The sequence below is a fragment of the Falco rusticolus genome, chromosome 9 (assembly GCF_015220075.1).
Source record: "Falco rusticolus isolate bFalRus1 chromosome 9, bFalRus1.pri, whole genome shotgun sequence".
In the NCBI taxonomy this organism is placed as follows: Eukaryota; Metazoa; Chordata; class Aves; order Falconiformes; family Falconidae; genus Falco; species Falco rusticolus.
In genome coordinates, this window is record NC_051195.1 from 1593397 (window position 1) to 1609860 (window position 16464).

A 16464-nucleotide genomic window follows, 5' to 3' on the forward strand; every position below is an offset into this window, starting at 1 on the left:
GGAACTAACAGTCGATTGTTAATTCATTAACATTGTCAATTAATTCTTGCACCTATAATAAGTTTAATGCACTGCTGTGGCTCTCCAACACTTTTTCTATGTATAACTATAAGGAAGCCTCTCCTCTGTGCCAGAGGACTTGGCATATAAATATGTTGCCTAATTTCTCAGTGGGAAAGACCAAAGATAAAGAGGTTTGCAGGCTATAATGCACTCTTCTTGGAGAGTTCAGACACAACTGTGTGTACACACAAAAGTGTGTAAGGCACTTCTTCTACCCATGCCCACAAGGGACTGCCATAAGTCCTATTTAATTCAACTACTGCATTATACAAGTTCCATCACATCATACAGAACAGCTTTAAATAGTATGGGTTCTGTTATGTTTGATGCACTTCACTATCAGTGCATGATTATTTTTTTAAATCAATGAGATATTAAATACTCCACCATTTCTTTCATCTCAGTGTGAATTTTTTTGACTTGAATTTAATTTTACGAAATAACACCTTCCTCACATCTCAATCCAACTGTTCTCAGATCCAGAATAGTTAAAACTGGTGAAATGCATAGTTTTGATTTTTTTTATTTTATGCATCACATCGCATGACACATCTTGAAAGCCAGGGCATTTCAAATATCTATGAAAATGACATAATTGCCTGCCAAAATTCACATTACTTTTTCTGCTTTCCCAAATCACTGTTTCCAAACAAATCATCATAGAATAGCCCCTCCAGAGCAAGTACTGCAAACTTATTTAAGCTAATGTACAAAGAGATTTGGAACTGTCTGACCACGGATAAGAAAAGGACCATTTAGGATGCTTTTTACACAATGGTTTATTCCCCTGAGACTCAAACTCTTCGTGTTTAAAAAGGAACTTTCCATATGAGGGGTTAAGCTATATAGTCATACACATCTATAGCATGGCAGCAAGTAAGTTGGTTGTTTTCTACCAATATTTCTAAATTCAAGTCTTAAGGTGCTAGTAAACTTCATGTTCAAAAACTTCAAACACCAAACCCACTGCATGGCAATCCCGAAGCAATAACATATTGCTAAACAAGATGGGCTGCTTGGCTCAGAAAGTGACATTTGCTCTCCCTCTAGAGTTCTACCTGCATGTGCTGTAACCTATAACTTTTAGCTAGTTGAGTTATTCTGCTAGTGCTGTTGGTTGCTGTTCTTATTCACTCAAAAAAAGCTAGTGACCTTGCAAATTAATCTTTTCACCAAATCTTATCACAATATTTTATTCAGCCTTGACCACTGGTCTAAACTCCTCTCAGATACATTATAATGCTTTAATGTAATAGCTGCAAGCAAACTACTTACAGAAGTTAGTATTTATATTGTCTCAGTATTCATTATCTTTAGAAGCATCTTCCTCTTTGCTTTTGACATTGGTATATAATCAAGAAAATTCACCCTGAACTGTCTAATAAGACTCTGCACTGCTCTAGAAAAACTAGGCAGATCAGTCTTTTGAACAAAATGGGAATAAAAGCATTTGCTTCGTGCTTATTCAAATATTTCATGTGCATGAAGAAAAAAAAATCTAAGAAAAACAGATCTCCGGTAATAAACATCTGCTCTTTGTGCCTAGCAGAAAATTTGGCTCCTCTCAGCTGTCAGGAAATCGGAGGTAACCTTTGAGTTCACGAAGCCAACAGCCATGCACTGCCCTGATCCTGGCACTCGCAAAATGTCAAGGATAATCTCATTTCCATTTTGATGAATAATGTACAAAACGGCAAACACTTCTGCACATGTATATACAGGAACTTGGCCATGGGAACTCAGTAGGTTGTGTGGAAATGGAGGCACAAGAAAAAGATGACTTGAGGGTCAACGAGACTGATGCCTTTCAAAGCTGCAGTTATTTTACTTTTTTTTAATGTTAGAAGACAGCGAGATGAAATAACTAATTTGAGTACATATCAATTCGATTTCCTAGTCCTTGTAGCATTATTGCCCCTCCACTGAGCGAGGGGAGAGGTGGCACTGCAGGGCAGCTCATCGGCAGAAGAGCCGTCGGTGACGCGGTGCTGTCGGCACTGGCTGTCAGTCACCAGCCCTGCAGAGCGCCAGCCCAGCACCTAGCTCTGCGGGGAGCCTTCGCTCAAGATCCCTCTCAACCTGAGACTAAGAGCAAGAATAAAATCTCTCTTACACGCTCCCTCTGTCTCAAAAGGGGCATGCATAAATAAAAAATTCAGCATGACTTCTGAAGGCCAAACATTCCTTTGCATGCAGGAACTCAAGCTGGCAGTCTTTACAAAGGCTACCGGCTAGGTCTTGTTTGGGGTTTTGCAATTATATACTGGGAAACAGAAGAAAAAGAATAAAGAAACCCATGGAGCCAAAATACCTAAGAAGAGGTATCACATCTATAATTTCTTGGTGTCTAGGTAAAATGGCGCGACAAGCCCAGAAAAACAGCCAAAGCTATGCATTCTTGTCTCTGTTTTTTCTCTGTTCGTACCTATTCTGCTCTGTCTAGTAGGAAACAGGCAGCAACAGCCCAGGGTTGGTTCTAGGTCATGTTCTGGTGCATAGGCTGAGCTTCCAAAGTTTGTTTTTTTCTAAACATTAAGAAGGCTTACTTAAAAACCATATATTTTAAAATAAAGGATAATTTTAGGTGTGCCAGAAGAAAACACAAAATAAACTTCTCTTCCCTATGGAGTTTCTTGGTTTCAGTGGAGGTTACAGCTTCACAGGACCAAGCGTTCACTTGTCACAGCAACGACACTGAGCTCTGTCAGAAATGCCCTTCCAGCTGTGCCCCTTGGCCAAGCAAGCCCTCCTGTCCCACCACAGACCACAACCTCATGCCCTTCAGAAACAGTGCTCGTCATTACTTCTGGCCCTGCCACTCATCCTCAGCTGCTCTTGTGCAAGCTGCCGGCTCCTGAAGGTCTCAGCATCCACCTGAGGTTTTTCTGGCTCAGGTAAACCAGGGAAATTTGACTGAATGCTTCTTACATCGGGAATGGGATGTTGAAATCATTTTGCTTAGCTGATTCTCTGAATTAGCTGACATTCAGTCAGAAGGGGCTTTGTCTTCCACAGAACATACTCGTTATTATTTTTTCTGCTTTTGTTTTTTTGGTCTTACATCTCTTTCCCAATTAAACTGATGGTATAAATCAAAATAAAAGTCTTTTTACTTCAGGGAAGCAATCTGAGAGCAAAGCAGGACCGCTACGGTACACATTTACGTTAGTTAAAAGTCTCTCAAATTTCTTACAGAAGTTCACAGCCAGAATGTGATGAGCCTTAAATGCACACGGATTTCTAGATGGTGAGTTAATAGGAAAGGCTTTGTCCGCACCGTCACTTAGTACACATCAGCATTTCAACACACCTTGCACGCACACAGCAGATAGCTGAAGGTACCCTGGTGCTCCGTGCTGAGGGCAAGCAGCACAGCCTCTGACATGGCTAAAGAAACGCGTGGTTTAAGGTGAGATTGGGCATGCAACACCAGCATTGGCTTTGACTAGCCAACCTGACCGCACACTCAGTGGGACCAGTGGCTCTCCCGTACCACATGCAATCTGTCAGGCAGCTGCTAACAGAGAAGTATAATTTGACTGCCTCTCCTCTACCCCGGCTGACTTCTTCTCCAGGGAAGAGTGTGTTGCCGTGGCCAAGAACATAGTCTCAAGCTCTATTAAGCTTTCTCTTAAACTCCTGCAATAGAGGTAAAGATTTCCAAGATGGCAAAGTTGTATCATGCAAGTATTGCACGGATATTGCTTAGAACTTCTGTTCATTACCTTACATGCTTGAGATGCTTTCTGGAGGAGAATAAAATATATACATAAATGTGTGCTCAGAGGGCATGATATTGAACTTCTCCTCAGAGCCTGGGGACAGGCCAGTTCAGAGTAGCCCAGGCAGTCTCAATAGATTGCCCTGGCAATATCCTCACTCAGCCAAGGTCCATCAGGCCCAACAGTCTTTCCTCAGAGGTGGTCATTAGCACAGCAGCAGATAGGGAAAGAAGAAACAAAACCCATGTAGAAGAGTCCTTGGCTGTTAGAAACACCGTGGGTCCCAGCAATCCTGAACTGAGGTTATCGTGCTCAAAAACCACAGGTAAACACTTCTTTCATTACTCTAAGTCTTTCTTTAGGCCTCAACAGAGTTTTTTGACAATGACTTTTGCATTGTATTTTATGGGAAAAAGCACTCATATTTTATCTGGTCTGAAGCCAAATGCAAGAAATAACAGAGGCTGAATATGATGGACGATGGAACCACGGCTGCCTGTGTTCATACCACCATGTGCTCACTTCTCCCCTCTGGCTCCCAGCCAGCCCCTAATGAGCTGGTTTTTTGGAGAAGCACTCTGGTATCACATACTGGAAAGCAGCATAAAACTCTAGGATAATTAATATTTAGAATACATTCTCTTTTAAATGCATGGATGTAAGAACATGTTAGGAACAAAATCCATTGACGCTCTTTGAGTAATGCTGGAAAACACAGCCAGTTATCCAGATCACTCAGGCAGCCACTGGTAAAGTCAAGAAAAGCCCTAAATACACTGCTGCAGATAATGGCATATTCACTATGTGAATTTCTGTGTCACGGGAAAGGGACATGATCTTGTATTATCCTGCTTGAGATACTTACCGCATCTTAGCAGGACTGTACTAAGCGGAAGCACAGAACTACATTTTGTAAAGAAGGTCTTAAGTAATCCATTTACTTAAGGAGGGTAAAAAGCTCTTCATTTGTAATACAGGCATAGATTTAATGACAAAATGGATTTTCATCAGAAGTTTCTAAAGATTTCTAAAAGGCTTTGAGCATTAAAGAGAATTTGAAATAAGCTTGGAATTTTGCCTAGTGTTTTTAGCTGATTTCTTTCCCCTTCCCCTATCCCAGGCACAAGATGGTAATTAGAGCATATTACATTCCCTCCAGAAAATATATGTCATTATGTGAGAGTCTGTGAATAAGGAGTTCAACGCATCTCTACTTCATGTAACTAATCTCCTAAAAATACAGCATGTGGTAGAACAACAGAAAAGGCATTGCCAAACCAATAACATAACTAAGATTTGATTTAGCAATAACTAATATGGTCCTGCAGTGACCTTTAAAACTACCTGCCAAGAATTTTTTATAGAGAGAGAGAAAAAAAAGTGGATCCTATAAAGCCAGTAAAGAGAAACATTACATTGGCAAGTCTCTACAGCAGTAATCAAGGTAATATAGATGTTCATTTGAAGGAAGGGCAATTTGGCTTAACATTATTGAAGTCCCCCCATTTTCTAACATCCTAAAAGCTTTTCTAACTAAAAAAGGCTCTTAAACTGTCATGTGCTGGATATAAACCATCTCAGTCAGAACCACTAATCCCTCAGGAAAGAATTTCTTTGGTAAAAGGGTCTCCCAGGACTGCAGCTAAAAACTTAATAATTCAATTTTGGGGTATCTTTTTTTAATCAATTCATATCAAGAACACATAATGTTTATACCACCTGTGGAATATCTTTCTGTATTTCTGATTAATTAAAGGCTTATTCAGGTCTGAAAGGATCTAGCATTATGGCATTTCCACCAGCTTTTTTTTTTTTTGACAGTTATTTACAATGCAGGCTTAATTATCGCATCTTGCAAACTCAGCTTTCATCCCCGAGGTTACATTATACACTTTCAAATAAACAGATTTTTTTTAATACAGGAATTTGAAACTGTGACAACAATCAAGATAATAAAATATAAATTTATCTTTCTGACCACATTCTTACCACTTGTAAACTTTCCTCAAAGCATTAGCAAACAAGGGCTCTGTTTAATCTAGGGAGCTATACTATTCCAGTTGCATAATAAAACAAAGGCAAAAGGCCTGTTTGATCCGTGGATTATATTTTGTCTGTTAAATTTGCCAGTAGCAGAAGGACCGTGGGGCGGTGGAGGCTGAGGGGCTGCACAGGCTCCGCGGCCGGGGGCTGTACCGACCCCCCCGGGGCTCTGGCTGCCCAGCCCACCGTGCTCCCTGGGGGCTGCTCACTGCCTCAGCTGTACACAGCCCACTCCTAGGTACGGTCAATGCAAAACCACATCCTCTTTTAATGATTAAAAACCTAATCTCAGAAAGCAATTAAATGGAAAAAAATAGTCAATAATACGAGATTTCAGAAGAAGTATCGAAGTACCAAGGGAAACGTTGGTTTTACACAACAATTGGGTTTAGTTAGATTAATAATACCTTTTTCTTTTTTCTCCTAAAATAATGTATGGAGAAATTCATATCAAAACAACAAACCTCATCTTCATTTTCAATGTCTTTATGCGTCAATTTTTTTCAGAACTTTGGACTGGAATATTTTTTTAAAAAATGGGAAGAAATTTAGGTCATTCACAATGCAGATCTATAATGTTTGCTATTTTAATTTTCCACCAGCAGAATAATTAAGCATTTTCATATTTGTTAAAGCAATGTAGCATGTGAACTATCATGCTACTCTGATTAGAACATGGTCAGCTAATATATTCTTCAACAACAGATCTTCCCTAAAACAAAATGGATAGAAGATTGCATATATAAAGAAGAGAATGAAAAGATGGGTGTAAAGAGAGCATTTATGTTGATCGGCAGCTACTTTTGAAATTCCTAATACACTTGACCTGACAGAACATGCATACTGAAATAGTCTTCAGGTGGTTGAGGGAAAAAAAAACCCCAAACAACCAAAACACAATGCCAGAATTATAAGAGGAAACACTGAATATGCTACAAATACTAGTAAGTCATTCATGTGGCTTTAATGTTGAATCATTACATAGGTTTATTAAGGAACTGAGGAATATATGCATTAAATTCGATTCTCACCAACAGATGCAAAAAAAAAAGCTTGCATGGAGGAAACTTCCTGGAGCGCCAGGCTCATGGCTTTTGCACAGACCCTGGGAGGAATCACATTGCACACATCCTCAGCTACACTAATCTAATGGGATTTCCCCAGGAAAAGAACACAGCATAGAACATAACAAACTTAAATTACTGACAGCACAAACAAAACCACTGACCAAGAGGTATACAAGACTTTCTGTAATATCCTCCTTCAGAAATACACTTCAAAGCAATTCCAGCTTAAATCAACGAAATGAAAGCAATTTTGACGTTTGGAAACAGCAGGGCATAGGGATACCACTTGGTGATGTACTGCTAAATTAAAATGAGGATCAAAGTAAATTTCTCTAACAGTGGTATACAGTTATGAAGAATATTCATTCTAGCTCTAATTTTTTAAATGATTGTGCTATGAATATACAGTTCATTAAAAAGATAATTGTTCAGACTTATCCTACAGACATTACCCAACTTAGAAGGTTCCAGCTGCACCTTTCAGAAATATCTGATCATCGTTGCATTGCCAGATATTTACATAATGATGTTTTAAAATGTGAAAATCAAAAAGGGCAAATGCAGTTTTAATATGCAGCAGCCTACTAATGATAGTCTAGAAACAATATACATACATGCATATATAAATGCTGTGTGATGATTACACATGCACTGTGGATACATCAAATGCAATACATACCTGTTTCTGAAGACAGGGTGCCACACAAACATTGTCCTATTAACTATTTACTATAAAATCTACTAAACTCTTATAAACTAATATAAACTAAACTATGTAATGTAAGCTATAAACTTTACTAAAAACTATTTGAAATAAACTTTACTATAAACTTTTTTTTAAAAAAATATCTATTAGTGGAGAATAAGCATGGTCTGTAATCATTCTTACCCTCTTTCTTTCTTTCTCTTTTGAGGCAGGAATTAGTTAGCCCAACTAAGAATTGTGTTAGTCTCTGCAATAGACTTGGATAACAGAGAAAAAAATACTTAATTACATATAGCATGTACATGGGTGTGCTAATATATGATATTTAGTATAAGACAGGATACATCATTGCTGCTAAGGGACTAATGAATGCAATTGCCTATGTAATGCAAATATCTCTGTGGTGTTAATGTGATATACTTTAATGCCTTGTGAAGGCATTTGATGCTGAAGCAGCTTTCTTGAATAGATTAAAGGAGCCAAACTATATTTTTCAAGATTAACAATAACACTGTGCAACTGGTGATGATATAAGGCTGGAGTGCTGCAAGCTTGATGTTTACTGACTGAATAAGGTTTTCAAAAGGCAGTAAGGTACAGCATTCCAGCTGAGGAAGACTGCAAAAGGTAACCAAACAAAAGAGTTTTCATGGTTTAGAGAGCCATAAAAATTAAAACCCCACTATTTAGCTCACTTCTCTGTTCAGGCTGCTATGAACCCCAGTAATGGTTGTTCGTGAAAGGTAGGGTGGTATTTTACAAATGACACTGAGAGCAGTTTGTCCCTTACAGCTTTTAAAATAGGGCATGTCCTGATTTATGACCTGCAGCTGCTCTAGAGGTGAAAGCACATCGTGTCTGTAGAGCAGCGTGTGAATTTACAGGCCTTCCCCCCACCTCACCTTTCCCTCCACTCTCACTCCTTGTCAGACAGATTTGGGCTCCGAGGATAGTTTAGAGACCCAGGATACATAGGGCGTAATGAAGAGGATCTCAGGTAGTGGCATGGAGATATTTCTGCCAAAGCTGCCTGCACACAGACCGCTGAGACGGTCAATTAGCTGTGCAGAGGAATGGACTTGATAGATAATTAAATTACCCGAGGGGTCAGACCATTAACACATCGCACTGTACTTCACAGGCTACCCAGAAAAATGAATCCTGATTCCTGACTATTTAGGCAGAGCTTGAAAGAAAATAAAATGTGCCATAATGTTAATTATGTGAGCATGAACACCTCTGCAGCATAAAGCGTGTGAGAGAGGAGGAAAAATTTTTTTGTACTGTTTTTTTCAGCTAGCAGGAAGTGACACTTCTATTTACAAATTCATGAATGTATAAGGAAAATAAATTAAAAGTCAAAAAAGGCTATCTACTTTGAAGCTTTCTGATATTTGTTTCTTTGTCTCATCTTGTGTTACCTACTCAAAAGTATGTGAGATGGGGAGGTGAGACCTCCTGCCACAGAAACTCCAACTGAACAGCACTGAATGTTCAAGCATGCTAAAAAAACTGAGGCAAGAAATAGCAAAGGAAGGGTTTACGTTCTCCTTATAGATGCACTTCTTTACGGCACCTAAGGAGTACTTGTCCTAAAATCCCTCTATGAAGCCCAAGCCTGTTTGCTTCAGTTGTCACATGCCATTAAGGCATGAAGGGACCATCACGGAGAAAACAGAAAAACCAAGAGGAACCTGCCTGGGGAAGGCAACTGTGACACCAGGTCTCAGCTTTCAGAAAAGGATCCTGGGAATGGTGAGGAGCAACGCCTGAGCTGTTTCTGACAGCAGATTAAGAGGACACCTTAAATTTACTCTGGAGAACCCAAGACCATAGCTACGTATGGTCTTGGATCCTCCAAGGATGAAGGTCCTCAGGAGTATCATCCCAGCTGATGACAATGAAACTCCTCATGAGATCTCTGCAGAAACCTTCCCTGCATCCAGAAAACTACATTCAATGAGAATTGTTTTTCAGTGACTCAAACTTGAACAACACAATGACAGAAAAGGAACATTTTCTGTGCCAGAAAAACGTCCGATGACTATAGCTACCCTGTTTTCATCGGCATTCACTCCTCACCAGTGCCAGTACCAGCTGTAAACCATCCCTTACTGCCAACTACAAACCCACAAAGAGACAATAGTTTCAACTCCCTCTTCTTGGATCTTGGGGACCTTTTATCTAGTATATAGAAGTACTTTCAAAGAGACAGTCTAGAAAATAGAGTCCAGACATGCTGTATAAAACCTGAAGTATAAGCTTCACTATAGGGAAGCTCTTGTTTCAGATATACAAAACTCACCCATTTCACATTGTAGTGACAAATGAGAAAAGTTACTGAACTGAGACTTTAGAAAACATATATCTCAGCATTTATGAGTAGCTTCACTCACTGAAAACAAGGGGTTCTGCTTCATTACCACTCCAATATTTAAAACCTAAAATATTTCTGTTCATTTCCATATAGTGGGTAGCTTAATGAACTTCATTACACATATAAATCCTAGGTGTTGGAAAGGTGAACAAAAACTCCCAAAAGCAAACAAAAAATATTTTTCTAACTTAATCAGCAAGATCAAATTCTGGATAACCCTTGCTGATATCACTTGGAAATAATTAATTTTGACATCAAAATGTGAAGATTAATTTCCTAACCTAAATATACATGGCACCCAACATAAATAATTAACTAAAACAAGGTCCATTAAAAATGGAAACAGAAAAAGAAGGAACACTGGGAATTGGAAAAATGGGTGCCTAGAATACAAAAAACATTTTCTGTGTTTCAATTACATGCTTCCCTTTAACTGAAAAACACTTTCAGTTAAAAATTAAAGTAGAATTCAATGCAATACCAAAATTCAGTGGAAGAATCAAGAAGCAACTGGTGTGCAGAATTTGTTCCTGGTCTTTGCAAGCAAGGAGAGGTGTTTTGTCCCCTTGCTCCTTCTGAAACTTAATCATACAAGGGTTCGGTGCGCGGCAATACCCCTGGTGACCCCCCCATCTAAGCACATCGCACAGGCAAGCTATACCATGTTCTAGCTAACGATAAGGCATTTGATGACAGATTGGTATTTGTGGATTTACCCAGGGCAACACAGGAGCAAGCAGTGTTGGTGTCTGCATTCAGGCATAAGGATTTCCCACCTAAAATATTCTCTGAGTCTCCACGTAAAGTCCTCTTTACCACCAAACCAAGGAAAAAATCCTAAAACCACGCTGCACGCTGATGGTCAAGGGTTATGGGGGGGAGCAGAGGAGCTGTAAACCTCCTTCCCTCCACCCTTTCCTTTCCCCAGCCCAGGAGCTGTGCAGTGGGTCTGGGGATGGAGCTGCCGTGCCAGCACAGCCAGGTCTCGTCACCCAGCAGGCTGGCAACCCTGCAGGGCTGAGGGCAGCCAAAGAACACCAGGAATATTGGTAGAAATGATAACAGATCAGCTCCACAGCTGCTGCTTTCACCTCAGGCTGCTCTAAGAGTCTTCGGGGACGAGGGTCCGACAGGGCCACAGGCAGTGGTGGTGTGACAGCAGGTGACACCTCTGTACTCCCACGCCCAGCAGGTGGAAGGTACCAGCCAGCCCCAGTTTCCAGCAGAACTCATCTTTCCACACACCTTGGTTCTTCTGTCCATCTTCCACATCAGCCCGAGACTAAAAGGAGAAAATTTATAAATATATATATACACACACACATAATATACATATAAAAATCCTGTGGATTAACTATATACATATAGTATATAACTCATAAGATTTTTAAATTCACTCATGGCTAAACAAGCAAGGAGGAAGAAACTCCTGAGAACCCACGACTAGCAGTACTCACCGTTACACACTTGAGAAGCAACCAGTAATTACGAAGTTGCATGATCAAAGCTTTTAATGCTAAATTTTCACAGCAGTTTGTAACCATTAAGCAAATGTTTCAGCTCACAGGCAAGGCAAACATTACTATGCACCTTCAATGAAGAGTTAAATTTAAGTAAAAAAGAGAAATGAAATTTTTCCATTGTTACACAAATAACTTATATCGTCTGAAACAGAACACACACGCCCCCAGACCCCAGTCTTCCACCTTAAAATGGAAGTTGCAGAAGCTTGCACCCTGCTGGTAAGAGTTTTTGCTATAAAATCAGCATTATTTTATTTAGCAAGAGAAGAAAAGTCACACTTTGAAATATCAGCATCAGTCCTGAAACCCATTTATGAGAAGCAATTACTTTAGGTTATTGATTTGAAGCTTCAAGGGAGATGTATCACGTTTGTTTTCAGACTAAAGAAATAAAGAAGGAAATCATTATGTTAGACATAGTATTTCATATTAATGCTAATAAAGTTGTTGGAGAGGTTTTTTACCATTGTGTTGTATAGAAGTGTGAATAGCAGAATCAAAGAAACCCCCAAAGTGCATGCCCTGGGCTCCCCAAACAGCATGTCATAGAAAGCCTAAGGTTTCTCAGGACTTAGAAAAAAACTGATTTTGTGTATATAGTTAATGGAAAACAATGAAAAAGTGTTAGGAGTAGCATCCACTCTTTGCATTAAAAAAAATCACGTTGATCCAATGTTAAACTCAAGATGAAAAAAAGGAGGAAGCTTTACATGGAACTGGGGTGTTATCTTCAGTCGTCTTGTTCAGAACAAAACAAAGTGCCTTAATCTACAAAGCCATGGTTCAGATCAAGAATCTGCGGTTTTCCAAGCACAGATCCTACCCTGAGTCCAAGACCAAAAAGCAAGGAGCCGGGATGTGTAAGCAAGTGTCTGCCCAGAGCTTCACAAACTGCAGTCCTTGCTTCGCTGGCATTGGGCGTGCTCCTGCCTGTTGGGAGGATAAAATATGTTTTTTCCATTTGAGAACCTTTGCCCATGATTATTTCCAAGATCACTGGTACCTGAAGAAGGCAGGCGTAGGTGTCCATCCTCCCTATGCAGAGGAAGCTCACAGCGGTTCTGGGACAGCCTCGCTCACTCCTGAATTAGCCTGATTTATTTAGTGATGACTCCTCAGCAGCAAGACACAACACCTTATCCACAGGGTCCTTGTTTGGTGAACTTTTAGCAATACCAGGAAAAAAAAAAAAAAAAAAGCTGAGTTTTGAAATAAGGGCTGTTGTGGGAAGGATGCGCCCAAGCTGATTTGCCATACAGATAAAGCTGGTGTCTGAATAATTCCCTGCCATATTAAATTCTGTAACAAATTACTTTTTACCTAAGAACTACATCCAAATTCAAAGGAAAGGCATGTTCTCAAAAGCCGTGCATAACCACAAAAGGAAAATCTCAGACCTGTAAAGAGCAACTCTCCGTACCAGAGATACAAACCTGTTCCCACAAAGAAAAAAGGAGGAAAAGGGGTGTCAACACTCTGTGTAGCCCCTGGGCTGGCAATCCCATCCCAGTCCCCAGGCTGGCAGGGCTCTTGGTCACCTGAAAGCCACTCCCAGTATATGCACCCTTTTCATCCATATGGATTGTTACCCTTGTGACAGATCATTCAGCCTGACTTGCAGTAGGTCATGCGCTACAGCATCAGTAACAGTGTAAGTGTAGATCGCTATTGAATATAACTAAGTTACACACCAGACTCGATGGGAAGGCTGGCATACTCAAGCATCATTGCAGGTGTGTGGAGGTAGAAATATCTGGCTAGTTTAGATCATACTTCAAGTTTGAACACATTCAACGGCTCTGGAATAATGGTGAAAAAAAACAAAAACACTGTTTCAAAATACTTCGATTTTAGGTGAGGCTAGATATTAATTTCATAGCAGAAATATAAATTTTTTCATTGAGGCGTGCAAAAAAAAAAAAAAAAGAAAGGATTAGCTTGCTTAATAGGTGACCTTTCATCACCTGAATTTTAAATGAATTCTAGACCAACTTTATTATGTTCTCAGCATAGTTTTATTTGTAGCAATGTTTCCAACAGTCAAATAGGACGGTCCACATTGAGAAAAATGGATTTGTTTAAAATTTGGTTGCCTAGGAAAGCAGAACAAAATAAATTGCTAAGGTTAATGCTGGGTTTTGATGAATTATCATCAGCTTCAGAGCATCTACCATTTGCAGTGATGACAAAAGTGAATGCTGTTGGGCTGCGTAACGGCACGGAGGGATGTGCTGGGTTCAGGGCTGGCACGATGGATGTCCACCACACAGCGGGGAAGATCTCAATGCAATTCCCCCAAGACTGCCCCAGCCGTGAAACTGCACCACACTGGGGAAACAGCACTGCCAAAATTAACCTCCACAACATGAGTTACAAGCAAACTGGAGGTAAAGAGGAACCAACATGCAACACCAGAAGTAAAACTTTGGGGTGGGAGAAGAGAAAGGCATAAGACTGCACTTGCAGAAGAGCTCATTTTTGAAGGCAAATCAGGATCATGATAAAAAAAAATATGTAACTACAGGAATCTTCTATCTGTAAATACACAGGGTTTTTTACTGTAAGATTCATGTGCACAGATAAATACCTACAGAAACTTGGCCTTCCCTAAACCACACTACACTTGGTTTAGATTCTTAGATGTTTACCTAAAACATTATTTTAGGTTTGATTTGTTTGGGGATATTTTTGAGTTTTGTTTTTAGTTTTGAGTAGGGGGCAATTAAGGTTTCTCTCACTAAAGCAACTGATATAGTGGGATACTGCATCCTCCAGCTCTGAGCTCCTGCAGCCCCGCCAGCCTCCAGGCAAGACACATTTCCATTCATCATGCTCCAGAAAAGCCCAGCCTGCACCCGCAGGTGCCTCCCCGAGGGGGCTGGAGACCACACAGTCCCCTCCACTCACACCCCCCACCCCCCCCACTCACCTCCACATGCCTTCAGATGAGCTGCCATGGGAACACCTCCGCTTGGCCCCCTCTTATTTTGGGAAGGGAGCAAATGGAACAGCCGATTCCACCGACTTTGCAATATGGCCATTAATGGTATTTGCCTGTATTTATTTAACATTTCCCCAGCCATAGCCGATTTCCATGATGCATCACACAACACAGCTGATAAAAAGACAGTAACCAGGTGTGACAAGTAACAACATAGTAATAAATGATGTAACAGCACTGGGAATTACAAAACCGAAAAACCAACAAAAGCATTGTTTTCTGGATCACATGGTTAAAAGGCATGTAGTGCTCTCTCTCACTCATGTACTATTTATATGTTGGATGGGAAAATAAATATTGCAACAAACAATTTTTTTTTCTATGCTATGAAACTTTGTTCTCTCTGACATACCTGGAGGTTTTATTTCTTCTTTTTCAAGAAGTCTATAAAAAAGTCCTCTCAAATGAGCAATTAGGCTTATCTCACTTGCTCCATTTAAGATCACACTATGATTGTTCTTACCATGAAAGAGTTTGACTACATAAAACTTTACAGCCAGGTAGATTTGTTTGGTTTATAACACAAAAATATATGCTATAACAGGGAGGAGGGTGATCACAGTAAGGAGCTGAAATGACTGCAAGATTTTTCACACTTTTCCCTGGAATTACTCCCATTATGTAAAATCAAACAAGTCTTGCCACCTGTCTACAAAATCCTCTTTATGTCAACCTTTGATGCTCCAAAGCCATTGACTTTGCTGCTAGTCTTCATAAATTGCAAATTGCTGTGGAAAGTACAAGCACCAAAAATAAAGGCAGGAGAGGTCGTTGTGAATAACGGGCCATCTCCAAAGCTGGTACAACCCAGCCACCAGCCACCTGCTTCTAGAGCCGCCTTTGGCACATGGGCACCAACGGGCAGGTGACACTCCCTACATGCGGAGAATCTTTTTTCCCTCAAAGCAGAACTGTTCTCCATTTTTCCTGTTTCTATGTTAATGTTTTATATATTAATAATTATTTATATAATATTATATATTTCTATTTTAACGTTTCTATATTTGTATAATAATCACATAGAAAACATTCACTGTTACAGTCACAGTCAGGCTTAGTCTTTGGTATATCTTCTAACAATATAAGCTGTTTCATTCATTGTCTCAGACCTTGTCTTGGTTTTTTACTATAGAGGAAAAAAATTTCACTTAAAAATGCCTATCTGTATTACTGGCTGTGGTCATGCATCAGGGCGAATCGAATTTACAAGACTGATTTCTGATAAATACATGATCTTTGATGCAAAAATGAAATTTCAGTTCCTTTTAAGGCAAATTAACACCTCCTGGGTTCCACCCATCACCGTGGTTAGCATATCCCCCATGAGATAGTGGACCACCACAGAGCATGAGGGACAGGAGCTTGCTTGCAAAAGGCAAAGTACCTAAGCCAAGACCCCCAGTTAAACGGGGTCCAGACCAGAAGCAATATAACGTTGCTTCCAAGCTACCAGATCACACTAGGACCTGGAAAAGGAGTTGCACCAAATGCAGCAAAATCACATGGGTGAAACCACACAGTCCCAGCACGTGATACCCTTGGCTTTGGAAAGTTTAAACTCCTCCCTGGAAGCCCCTGTGTAGAATTGTGCCCCTTCCCTGCCCACATCTGGAACACAGGCTGGGGAGGAGGGGAACAACGCAGGATGGAGAGGGGAGGAAAAATACCATGGAGGCTGTTTGGGAAAGTGCCCCAGATGATCTGGAAAACAAGACTTACTTGCCTCTTTTTTTTTTTTTTTTTTTTTTTTTTTTTTTTTTTTTGACATGAGGGATAGCTACAGCTAATAAACGATCTAGGAAATGTGCCTTGAGTTAATTACTTATCCTGTTTATTGCTGCACTGTAATCAAACTGAGCTGTTTTCTAGGCAAGCTGTTAAATATAACAAAGCAAATAGCAATGCTGATTTGGGAAATTTAATATCACAAAAGGCACCGAAGTCTGTAACACAAACCTAGGA

At 40.0% G+C, this 16464-nt stretch overlaps 1 long non-coding RNA gene across 3 annotated transcripts in view; it reads right to left on the reverse strand.

The window, feature by feature from the left end:
* Positions 1-14392, reverse strand: part of LOC119153819 — a 35103-nt gene extending 20711 nt beyond the window's left edge. Inside the window, exons 1-2 of one of the 3 annotated variants that reach the window (XR_005106231.1) lie at positions 12505-14392; positions 6860-12431 (exon numbers count right to left, since the gene is read on the reverse strand). This is a non-coding gene — a long non-coding RNA (uncharacterized LOC119153819). Of the gene's footprint in view, positions 1-6859 lie in introns of all 3 variants that reach the window. The other 2 variants (XR_005106232.1, XR_005106230.1) reach the window with 2 other exon arrangements.
* Positions 14393-16464: the final 2072 nt, after the last annotated feature.